This window comes from Protopterus annectens, chromosome 2.part1, assembly GCF_019279795.1.
Source record: "Protopterus annectens isolate FY-2018-M chromosome 2.part1, PAN1.0, whole genome shotgun sequence".
Taxonomy (NCBI): Eukaryota; Metazoa; Chordata; order Ceratodontiformes; family Protopteridae; genus Protopterus; species Protopterus annectens.
Genome location: NC_056729.1, coordinates 513,908,708 through 513,922,100, shown reverse-complemented (window position 1 = coordinate 513,922,100; position 13,393 = coordinate 513,908,708).

Here is a 13,393-nt window from a genome sequence, read left to right as displayed (position 1 = left end):
ATGTCACAAAACGTGTCAACATTATTAGTATAATATAACAAAAAAACTAAGATTTTGGGAGCAATGCTATGTGGCCTGTCAGTACTCATACTTCTATCACCAGAAAAATATGACTTAGCACGATCTCGTCTCAGCTGTCTAACATCAGACCCCATAGTTGTCACCTATCTTTCTTTACAACCCCTCCTCCTAAACTCACCTTGGATCATCTCTAGAGTAGAATCAGCTCTATCAAAAAGCAGATCAATTCAATCTTATCAGAACAAAATGAACTGTGTTCAGTTAAAAAAAATTGCTACAAAACTCAAGCCCCACCCACATCATTGAGTATCTTAGTGAACAATGACTGTACATCTAAAGTAATCATCAAGCAAGAGTCCATTACATCAGCATTGTTAACAGATACATACAAGTCCTCCAAAAACTGTTTAGTGTCCTTCAAAATAATAGGGAATAAATTCACTAAGAGTCTCAGTTCTTTCTCAACATAAATGGAGAGGGGTTCAGTCAACCAACCCCGTCCCGCTACAATAGGGCTCATCAGTGGCCTATGCAGGCTCCTATGTATTTTTGGGAGCCCATGTAAAATCTGTATAACTGGTGCTTCCAAATTGCGCTAGATATCAGACAATTATTTAACATTGGCTGTACTGAATTAATAAAAGAATCTAACCTATAAATATCAAACTCCACATAAACAGTATCTTTAGCAAGCATATACATCATGCAGTCAACATAAAATTCCTCATCTATTATTACCAACACTGCGCCAAGAGCAAATAGTTTCAAATCTAAAATAATATCCCTTACCTCCATGTTTGTTGCTGGAATGCAGAATAAACCCTTCTCCAACAATGAAGACTGTGCTGTAGTTAACTGTTTCAATGATAGATCATACACTAGTGGTTTGTCTGTGCTCGCCACATCTTCTTAATAGGGTTTATCCTACATTCCAGCAACAGACATGGAGGTAATGGATATTATTTTGGATTGAAAACTATTCGCTCGCAATGTTAAACTGAGAAGTATGTTTCCTTTTGGACCAAATAAGTCTTTCTGTAAGAAGCCGAGTACTTTCACTCCTGTGCTAGATCCTGTTTTAGAAGTATTCTGCTGGATCTGAGAGAATGATATATGGGAAGTGTTTGACAAGAGAGAGACTGTAAGAAGACTTTTCATAATTTAACTGTAACTGAACGCAGAGTGTTCTCTGAGTTGCGAACTGATAATAGTTTGCCCTTTCACCCCGCTGATAAAGGTGGAGTGTTGGTAATAATGGGTAAGGAATTTTATGTTGATTGCATGATGGATATACTTGCTGAAGATACTGTTTATGTGGAGTTTGACATTAATAGGTTAGATTCTTTTATTAATTCAGTACATTCAATGTTAAATGACTGTCTGATTTTTAACACAATTTCCCTAGACCCTTTTAATTATTTTAAAGTGGAAGCACCAGTTATACCGATTTTACATGGTCTCCCAAAAATACACAAGAGACTGCATAGGCCACCGATGAGACCTATTGTAGCGGGACGGGGTTGGTTGACTGAACCCCTCTCCATTTATGTTGAGAAAGAGCAGAGACCCTTAATGGATTCATTCCCTATTATTTTGAAGGACACTAAACAATTTTTGAAGGACTTGTATGCTTTTGTGAACACTGCTGATGTAATGGACTCTTGCTTGATGATTACTTTAGATGTACAGTCATTGTTCACTATGATACCTAATGATATGGGGCTTGGGTTTCTTAGCAATTTTTTTTAACTGAACACAGTTCATTTAGTTCTGATAAGATTGAACTGATCTGCCTTTTGGTAGCGCTGATTTTAGAGAACAATATTTTTCTGTTTCAAGTGTGTTACTATTAGCAGAAGCAGGGCATAGCTATGGGCATGCCCTGTGCCAATAGTTATGCAAATTTGGTTATGACTCACTGGGAGGATATAAACATATATATCCTCAAGCCTAATGAATTCTCATGCTACGTATGATTTGTTAGGAGATTTGTGGATGATATTTTTATTCTCTGGGTTGGACTAGAAGATATGATACAAGGTTTTATCGAATATCTACACAGCACCACCATGTTTTTGAAATTTACATATAATGCTTCTCATAGTAAGATGGATTTCTTAGATTTTGAGGTGTCTAGGACAAGGGATGGGGGTCTTTAACAGAAGATTGTATAGGAAACCATGTCATACTAACACTACACTGAGGAGAGACAGTATGCACCCGACCAGAGTATTCAAGAATGTTTTAAAAGGACAGGGGATGAGAATTTCTAGATTGGATAATGTTGAACATGAATTTGATTCTGATGTATAGATGATCCAAGGTGAGTTTAGAATGAGGGGTTATAAAGAAAGAGGTGACAGCTATGGGGGCTGATGTTAGACAGCTGAGACGAGATTGTGCTAAGCCATATTTTTCTGGTGATAGATGTATTACTACGGACAGCCCTCAGAGCATTGCTCCCCAAAATCTTATTTTTTGTTATATTATACTAATAATGTTGACACGTTTTGTGACATTATTAAAATGAATTGGTCAGTTCTACTACCTGATGACAAGATTGGACATCTGGTGGGCGAGTGCCTCCATTTTTCTTTTAAGAACAAGTCCCTAAAAAGACTGTTGTGTTATGGTGGGAGAAGAGAGATATGGGAGATCAAGAAGAGAGGGACACAATCATGTGGCAGATGTAATTTTTGCTTGTATGTAGATAACAGTGGTTATTTTAGACGTCCTATTACTGGCTATGAGTTTACACTGAGTACAACAGCAGATTGTTCTACATGTAGTGTAGTATATCTGGCATGCTGCACATCATGCCCCTCATTTTATGTTGGAAAAACGAATAGAACGTTACAGGAGTGAATTAGGGAGCATGTTGCCGCCATATGGAAGTTGGATATCAGAAATGCACTAGCGAAGCATGCAGCTGATGAGGGTCCCACACATTTAAGTTTAAGGTGATAGAACATTTACTATAGAGGAAATGTTTGGGAGACTTTAGGAATATAACTGAGCAGCATGAGATCAGATGGATAATTAAAATTACATCTGACAAACATCCTGGTCTCAAGTGCCCTTAACACCTTTTCTTAAGGCCGTAACTTGTTGAAGTGAGTTTCAATTGCTTGCTGGGGTTAAATGAATATGACATCATGTGATTGTAATTGGGTATATGGGTGTATATAATGGATTTGCTTTAATTTAGTATTGCGAATGATCTGAAGAAGTGCTCTATTGAGTACAAAAGAGCTTACCAAAACAAACTTGTTTTCTACGTTTTTACTCCCTGCCGTGGATGGTCTAGTGTGCTGTTTTTATATATATATTTAAATATATATAGATAGATATATATATATATATATATATATATATATATATATATATATACATATATATATATATATATATATATATATATATATATATATATATATATATATATATATATATATATATATATATATATATATATATATATATACAAATATATATATATATATATATATAAATAAGTATATACAAATATATATATATATATATACACATATATATATATATATACATATATATATATATATATATATATATACATATACATATACATATATATATATATATATATATATATATATATATATATATATATATATATAAAAAATTTCTCATTCGTGGAAGAAAGAATAAACAGTTTTAATTACCAAATTTGTAAGTTTAATTTCTAAAATACCAGCCAATGTGTTTCACAGTAATAAATATTAATGCTAATATGAAACTTATGAAATGGGTGGCGTAAGCCAGGGAACCTTGTTGGCTAGGCTTACGTAGGCCCTTAGGCCGATAGCCTAGTACCTACCTATGAACCTATGATATATAAACTATGGAAAAAATGGAGGGGATACATTTGTGGAACAGTGGGCGTTTCTAACCATCATTGCAAATCTTATTTGTTTAGCTAACCAGGGAATTTATAGGAGACTGTTTCATGAAAAGTTGACAGATGTAGCTCTGTTTCATATATAAACTGAAATTAACACATATTTATAGGAATGCCATTAGTGTGTAAACTTGTGCACTATTTACTTCAAAAGATGGACATGAGCATTTCCGTCTTAATAACAAGTCAAACTTTACTGATAATAAAAATAAATTCTACAGAATTATATAATACAAACACATTTGTACACATATTTACAAGGAAAACACTTAAAAACATACATCAAGCAAGTTCACTGTGGTAGAAATCAAAAACATACTCAGTAGTTTCCACACTAGCAGCAAAATAGTAAAACAAAAACCATTTACTTCACTGCTGCAGTTGAAACTCATTAATTTTGACATTTGGCAGCATATCTGAAATGTTATAAAGTACTGTCTGAAATCTATTTTCACCATTTACGTTTCTTTCCATTGGGATCTCACCTCTGTTTTTATTATCATTACTTGAAGCAGAACAATTACCTGAAGCTGCAGTGGTAGCGTTGTTGCCTCATAGCAAGAGGTTCTCCTGTTTGATTCTCGGCTGGAGCAACTTCTGTGTGGAGTCTGCATGTCCTCCCCGCGGTCGAATGGCATTCGAAAGGCGTGTAGAATGGGCGTATCTTCGTTGAAGGTTGGGCATAGAGCTGGCACCTTGGCACCCGTAAAAAAAATCTACTGCCAGTCATTAGCAGAGTTTGCTGTGGCTACCCCTAACTGGGAAAAGCCGAAAGAAGAACAACTTGAAGCAGAACAATTATAAGGTGAAGTATGATCACTGGGATTCGTCATACAGTTCTTTAATTACAAACTAACTTGATTATGAAATTTTATCTGGAAAGAACAGAGCATTATCAAGCTATCAACAAATGTGCTATTATGTTGGCCTTCATTTAAGTATTACCTTGTACATACACTAGAGTCATGGTATCATACATAATGATACAGTCAACATATTTCAAGCCAAAGTATGCATCCCAATCAAAACAAATGCCACAAAACATAAACATGATACCCAATATTGAAACATGACCTCATTATATAGAATCCCATTCATTTTGACATACAGTTCATTATACAGGACTATTAAGGTAGCACCACAGAAAATTCTCATCATAAATGATACTTAACTCCCAAACAAAGCAGCACAATGTAAAAAAGAAAACAGAGACAATACAAAATGTCAGCAGCATGAGAAACTAATAAAGCCCAAAATGGCCAACAATATGCCCAGATTCCGGTTCACTGACAAGTGCATATTTTAAAAATTCATAATAACTAACCTTATATATGCTCTTATTTTATCAGTTATTAATCCAAGTATACAAATTTAACAGAATACAGATTCAATATCATTAATTAGTTACTCAAAAGTAGCACTTCATATGAAATAGTCATCAAAAAGTGCAGTCCATGAAGGATAGGCCCTTTTCCCCCTACGGTTTAAACTTTTATAGAGGAGGTTGTGCAACAGCTTTTGGTGTGATCTAGAAGGGCCTTTTTGATTCAATAACACCTACTTTATACTTACTACTGCCTGGACTCCTGTCATTAAGTGGACGGTAGTATATGTATACTATAGAAGGAGAAATACAATTCCCCAATAAGCTGGCACTTTTACCCTAAATACATTACACTGCAGTGGAGAAAGATTGGATTCTATGTAGTACAAATGGTCATGTCATTTGCATTCACTACACTTTGATACATGACCCATTATCACTACTTCATGCAAATATAACAGTCTACTTCCAAAATGTTATCAGTAATTTGTCTTCCCATACCTTCATCTCACTATAATCAGAACAGCCGATTTTTAAAATGTAGGATGCACGTGCATTCCTTTGGCTGAAAGGACTGGCTTCCTTCAACCATTAGAAGCATGTAATGCATCTTTCCCCCTGAGAAATGGCCCATCCTCCCACATTAATTTCTCTTTTCCTTAGTGACTATACTACATTTCTTTTTTAAAACAAGAAACACCTTTAATAAATTATCATGTATGACACAGGTAATCTTACATTTATATAAATAAAAATAAACCATACCGACACAATTTCATATGACTATACTACTTTCTGTAGCCAAAAGGAACCTGCTCGAGTACATGGTAAAATTAAGGTACAATGCTTTCTATAAATGAGAGTAGTTTCAGCAAGTAAAACTTTAACACAAGCTATTCCACAATTACTGTTGTGCTTAGTAAAAAAGTGTATTCTTCTACAAAGCAGTCTGTCTTATGGTTATTACTGCCTTCCAACCTTCCAGGGGCTGAAATTGTATCAAATGCAAACCAGAAGGCAGTCCTAATCTTATTGCAATGCGGTATACTTACTGCAAAAATACATTATTGATAAAGAAAGGGTTAGCTCAGTTTTATTATGAGTGGAATGTTTTATCTATATATTAATATTTTAAACAAAAGAAGGGAGCATAGTCTACTTCCAAAATTTCATCAGGAATTTCTCTTCCCATATCTTACTGTACAGTAAGCAGAGCACCTTTTTTTTTTTTTAATATAAAGCAAGGTGTATTCCTTTAGGTACAAGGACAAGGTCCCCTTCAACCAATGGAGTCTACTGCATCTCTTTACCAAAGCATGGTCCTTCTTCCAAGCGTAATTTAGCCTTCCTTTAGATAGTAGCTTAAATTTTGTTGACTGAAATGATTTACTAGTGTGCATAGTAAAATCAATGTAAAATGTATTCTGTGAATGAGAGTAATTTTTCTACTACAAATCTACCTCTTTTTGTAACCCAAGTTAGGTAAACATAGGGACAGATTTCATTCCAAAGATAAAAATATTTAATACGTATATTAATGGCTGGGTTATCTTCTGCAAATGGAACATTCCCTACTCTCAAAATGACAGCAGGAATTTATCTTCCATTACCTTTTTCTAACCATAATCAGCACAGCCTATTTTTAGAAAATCAGGGTGCATTCCTTTAGCAGAAGGTACTAGGTCCTTCAGTCTAAAGGATCTAGATCCCTTTCCTAAAAATCATCCTTCATCCCACTGCAGTTTCCTTTTTCCCCACTAGAATTCGGCCATGTCACAGAAAAAGTACAGTTGTGTAAAATCTTACCATAACAGTAGATGTCCTTCCCTTCACTCTTGTAGTATTCTTTACCATAGTTGGCATTAAGCACCCGTGGCCACAGGGAGGACCCTACTATCTCGCTGCATACGAGGGTCCCCAAATGAAGCAGCTTTGGGTTTCTCCCTCTCCTTTGCTCGTTCGCACAGCTGTGTAAGGTCACCACACGATTCCACAGTTCCAGTATTCCATTTTTTAACATCCCTATAAGCTGCACTCAATCAGGTCCGCTTCAGTAAAGCAAGGGACCTGATTGGTTACAGCACCAAGGGTAAGATCCTGGTGAAAAGCGGTAGGGTGTATATGTAGGTTAGCAGATTGGAGAGGTGTTTATCGTACTGTTTTTTTTTTTTTTGAGAATGTTGGCTGGAGCTTGTTCAGAACTCTAGCATTCCCAGATCTTCTCTTTGTAGAAGAGAGTAGATGGGTCCAGGAGAAGGAACGTTAACATATAATTTAGGGAAATTGGTGGCATAATTTGTGGGGCTGATAATTAAGAGGGGATCAAATCTGTAACAAAATGATTTAAAATATTTGTACAGTCAGTCCATAGCTCTCAACTGTCCAGATTTTCCCAGAATGTCCAAATTTTGGCCACATATATTTGGTCTGTTCCTAATAAAAAGTTGTGGTTTTCTGGCAAATCACCAAGGACTAAATTCACTAAATAATGACATACATTTGAGTTTCTGACTTTATATCCTTCTGAAAATGTATGTCAACACAAATCCTACTATTCCAGCAACTTTCTAAGCTTATAAGAGCAATATTTAAAATATGTACCTATTTTTGGGCCTGTGTTCCCTGTTATTTTAGGCTTTGCTCAGATTTCTTGACCTAAGAGGTTGAGTGGTAAGAGTCAATCTCAAAGACCCTACACTCACCAGACCTAAGCACTCGCACTTATGCCTACATGTATATATCACAAATGCAATAAACAGCACTTGATGTCCTACTATTTCTAATAAGACAAGCACGTGCACACGTACACACAATGAACTTTCACCACAGATGCAGTGTGGTTTTGATGCCTACTTCACAAACACTGCAGGCACTGCTTGATACCTTACCTGTTGATTACATGCACACTCTCTTATAGGATTGTAGGAAGTTACCAGGCTAATGGCCCTAGGCCCTTAAAAGCCTAGCCAAGTTTTACCCTTATTTCCATGATCAGCACCTATTGCCCTTGTCCAAGAGGGACACAGGTGGAATGCCTGGAGTGAATTTACGGTTATACATCCGATCATCCAGACGGTTTGATGATGGCCAGTGAGGTGCTCTGTTTGACATGAAGTGGGAGTCTGTTTCAAAGGTGTGGTAACCTCTGGGAGACAAATATTTCCCTCCAGCAGGTTCTATTAATGTCACATACTAGGTTAAGGTCTTTGGAGTGAGTAACCAATGTACCATTTGACTTGCGGATACACAGTATTTCTAATAAAGTGGGGTCAGAGATTGCCTTATGTGCAAGGCAGAGATCACCTCTGAGTAGTCTGTATGAAACAGAATAAAGTGACAGTGATTTTAGATGATCCATATAGGACAGATGCTGAAGACCTTGAATTTTCTTTGTAAGGAACCTTTGTAGTCACTCTAATTGCTGCAGGTGCTTGGAAAGGTACATACCAAAAGGGGAGTTCTACTCAGTTACTGGCCTGATGAGGGAAGAGTACAGGGAGGTTATAACTTTTTTTTTGTAGAGGCAATGCCCTTACCTATGAGATGAGCAATACAGAAAGCCCTTCTTACCACTGTGGAGACATCGTGATCAAATGTAAGGTTGCGGTCAAGCTGTGTGCCCAGGTCTCTTGTCTATTCAGTATCTTCACAAATCCTTATCTGTTTAAAAACTTTAATTTGTCTCTATAGTGCTTGCTGTCTGTAGGCTATACTTGGTGGCTTTGCAGTTGCCCGCCCCTACTGTGACACACCTCCCAGTCTAGTGTCATTAGCTCATTCTGCTTAATACAGAGAGAACATTTGATAAAGGCCTTCTGTTCCTCCTTTTCCCTTTCAAAAAGTAAAACAAAACTTTTTTTTTTTTTTTTTTCGCCTGAACCTTCTTGTGTTCTGACTGTCCTTCTCAAACATTTTGGAAATATACAGTATATTTCACAGCATTTGTTATAACTGTATTTGCTATAACTGAAAGTATTTTTTTCTGGCTTTTTGATTATTTACTGCTTAGCGACTGCATTTTAGCCTGTTTATACAGCTCTGCATTCTATTTAAACTGTTTTTGTGTTGATTAACTGTTTTGCACTTTTAAAAAGTTAGTTGTTGCTTAATTTTACCTGTAGGCTAACACACTCAAGTGCGCTAGCCGCTTAAAAGCATTTACTGTCTGTTCTTCCTCTGTTTTCTGCACAAAAAAAAAAAAAAAAAATCTTGTTTTCCCGCCTTACTGAACTAGAATAGTCCAGTCTTCAGAGTTTGCTGATCTCTGGGCTTTGGCTTGGTTCCAGTGCTATTCCATATCCTTATTTGGATAAAGGGAAGCTTCTTTGTTCACCAGTGGGAGTGGGGAGCACTGAGCAGCCTATTTGTCCCTAGAGCAGTGGTTCCAGCCAGAAACTTGTAGTCTATTGGCCATTTTGGGTCAAATCCTAGCTCTTTTGAACCCCCTGCTATAAAGCCCGCTTTAGCGCGGAGTTGCCCATAGAGCACCATAGGGCAGCGCCGGTTAAACAAGGTTAAACTATTTCTGGCTCCGTAAAGTCTGCTCTTCAATTTTTCCCTTAGAACTTCTCTACTTGCAATCTAAACAGTCTATTCTCTATCTCAAAAGCTCAGCACTTGCTCCTAAAGCATTTTTATATAGGTAAAGTACTTGTATACTAAACAAAGTACTACATTAGCCTAGAATCCCCTTGAGTACCCATTTCCCTATAGGTCCCTTCTGACTCAGTTACACAGCAAACTTTTTCACTTTTTCTAGCATGTCGAAGGGTCAGTTGCAAGCGTCCTCTCCTGTTCAGCTGGTGAATCTGGGCATCTTGAGGCAATGTTACAATTGCCTCATGTACACAGACAACCCACTCCTTCTCCCACAAAACACAAATACATGTGAGAGATGCAACTATATAGCCAAACTGGAGGCTGAGCTTTCTCAACTCAGGACTGGCAAGACCAGATAGGAGGAGAAGGAAACCATGCACACCACAAACCTAGTTTCACATAGAACTATCACAACTGCAAAACAAACACATAAACACACAAAGACATACTCGGAGGCACTGATCAAAATCTACCAAAACTACAGAGGCCTCCAAAGCAGACACCCAAGCAACTGCCACCTCAAGACATAAGACATGCAACACATAGTTCTCAAAGTCAGTGTGCTAAACAGTCACAGCCCTTAAGGCCAAACACAATGCCAGACACACTTGTTATAGGTGACTCCATAGTCAGACACACTGACGTCCCACTCACCAGACTGAACAAGGAAAAGATCACAGTAAGCTGCCTGTCAGGCGCTAGAATCCGCCACATAACACAAGCACTCAGGTCACTCCACAGCAAGTACAAGTATGACTCAGTCATTGTCCATGCTGGTGTGAATGACCTGAGACGTACCTCCCTGGACTACATGAAGAGAGAGACAGAGGAGCTCTCAGATTATGTAGCCCAGGCCGGTATGACCCTGACCCTGAGCAGTATCCTACCCTCACCAAGAATGATGCCACAATACAGAGACAAAATGATCAGCTTTAATAATTGGCTTAATTACTGGTGTCATTCTAAGGGGATCCAATGTCTGTCTGCCTGGGATGACATGCTTGACAAGCCACGCTGCTTTGCAAGGGATGGCTTGCACCTGTCACCCCTGGGATCCGGATACTGGCAAAGGCTCTTGCCATCCCCATAGTGCCTTTTTTAGGCAAGGCTCAAATGATAAACCTACCGCCCTAGAAAATAAAAATGGAGAAAAACTAAGGGTAATACTGCTCAATGCCAGAAGTCTAAACCTCAAGATGCACTCCCTCGAAGCCCTCCTCAGTATGGAGAACATCGATGTCTGTGCTGCGACTGAAACCTGGTTCAAGGCTCCTGAGAGCACCCCAGCACTATCAGGTTATACCTCATATCATGCGATCCGGCCCCAAAATCCGGACCGAACCACAAAAGGAGGGGGAGTATCCATATTCATAAAGGATACCCACACCTCCAGGTTAGTGGCAACGCACGAAGCATCGGAGACCATCCAGGTGCAATTAACCATAGGTAAAACTGCCCTTGTAACATGCTACAGACCACCTTCTCAAACTCAGGAAACCCACACAGCCTTCCTGAAGACACTGGAGAGTATGAATGTCTCTCCAAACACCATCATATTGGGTGACTTCAACTACCCAAACATAGACTGGGAACATTACTCAAGCCCCAACACCCTAGCCCAAAGGTTCCTGGAGTTCATAAACTCAAATGCTATGGAACAACTAGTCACCATTCCCACAAGAGGAGAAAATATACTAGACCTGATCATCACAAACGTGGGGACAAAATGCTCCACACCGAAGTATATCCCTCATTGGTGAGATCAGACCATAAATTAATCTCACTGGAGATCCACATCCCGCCCCCACCCCAGCAAAAGACCACACTGAAGAACTTGTCATAAGCAAACATCACACGGCTTAAGAGTGGAGTGGTATCCTTCAAGGCCCCGAGCCAGTGGAAACCACAACCCACGCTGCTGAAACCCTTACAAATGCCTTCTACGAGCACCTCCAGGAATGTATGGATCAAGCAATCCCTAATAAAATCAAGACCCTTTCCACCAAAGGCAGGCGCCCGGTCTGGTGGACCCCAGCCATAAACAAACTCTACAACAAGAGGAGAAAGCTACTACATGACAGAGCAAAATCCCTAAAAGGGAAGGCATCTCTGATCAATACTAGCAAAAAACTACGATCACTCATAAAATCATCCAAGGCCAACTTTGAGAGAAAAATCGCTAATGACACAAAAGACAATCATAAGGCCTTCTTTAGCTATGTTAGAAACCTGGGTGGAAACTCCCAGATATGCTCAGAATTAGTCCAAAATGATAAAAAAAATCACTGAACCCACAGACATTGCCAACATACTGGCAGACAGGTTCAGTGCAAATCCCCCCCCCCCCCCAAAAGGAGAAATATCTATCCCACCAGAGTCTAGCCTCCCAAACATCTCAGATGCCCAGGTGAGAGCTGAAAAACACAGCATCAATGGGACCGGACGGTGTCCCCGGCTGTGTGCTACACTAACTCAATGAGGAACTAAACCCACACATAAGGCTGCTGTTTAATCTTAGCCTTACTACAGGATACGTGCTCAAAGAATGGCGTACGGCAACTGTGGTCCCACTCCACAAAGGTGGTGCTTCTACGGTCCCTGAAATTACCGCCCATAAGCTTGACGAGCCTTGTCTGCAAAGCTATGGAGAGGATCATAATGGAACTCATAAATAAAGACATTGGGGACCTACAGACACTGGATCCTACCCAATTTGGTTTTGTCAAGGGCAGATCCTGCCTCTTGAACTTGGTCGACTTTTTCGAAACAGTCACTAAGGCCATTGATGAGGGTAAGGCAGTTCACACAGCCTACCTTGACCTAGCAAAAGCGTTCGACACAATACCCCACTCAGGCATCATAGAAAAGCTCACCAGCTTAGATGTAAACCCATATGTCACAAGATGGGTTGCAAACTGGCTCAAGGATAGAACACACAGGGTTAGAGTTGCTGGTGCCATGTCAGACTCTAAGCCGGTCATGAGCGGTGTCCCACAGGGCTCAGTCCTGGGCCCCCTCTTGTTCGGCATTTATTTTTCTGAAGTGCAGGCAAACATAGGGGGATTGTGGCTGACAAAATTTGCAGCGGCACCATAATTGACACTCCATCAGACACAGACATCCTCCAGAGAGGTCTCATAGAAATGGATAACTGGTGCCAGAGCCATGGCCTTAAGCTAAATGCCAAAAAATGTATAGTCATACCCTTTGGGAAAAACAAGGTAACCCCTAATTACCACATAGGTGGTAATCCATTAAACACGGAAGAAGTTATCAGGGACCTGGGGACCCAAGTTGACAGTAACCTCTCTTTTGACACTCACATTGCCAAAGTGGTTAGGAAGACCTTCTACATTGCCCACCTGATCATGAAGGATTCACATCCAGATCAGGAGAGATCATTGTACCCTGTACTCTTCACTTATCAGACCAATGATTGAGTACAACGCCCCATTCGAATGTACCTTACCAGACACCTGCAGCAGTTGGAAAGACCCCAAAAGTTCCTCACC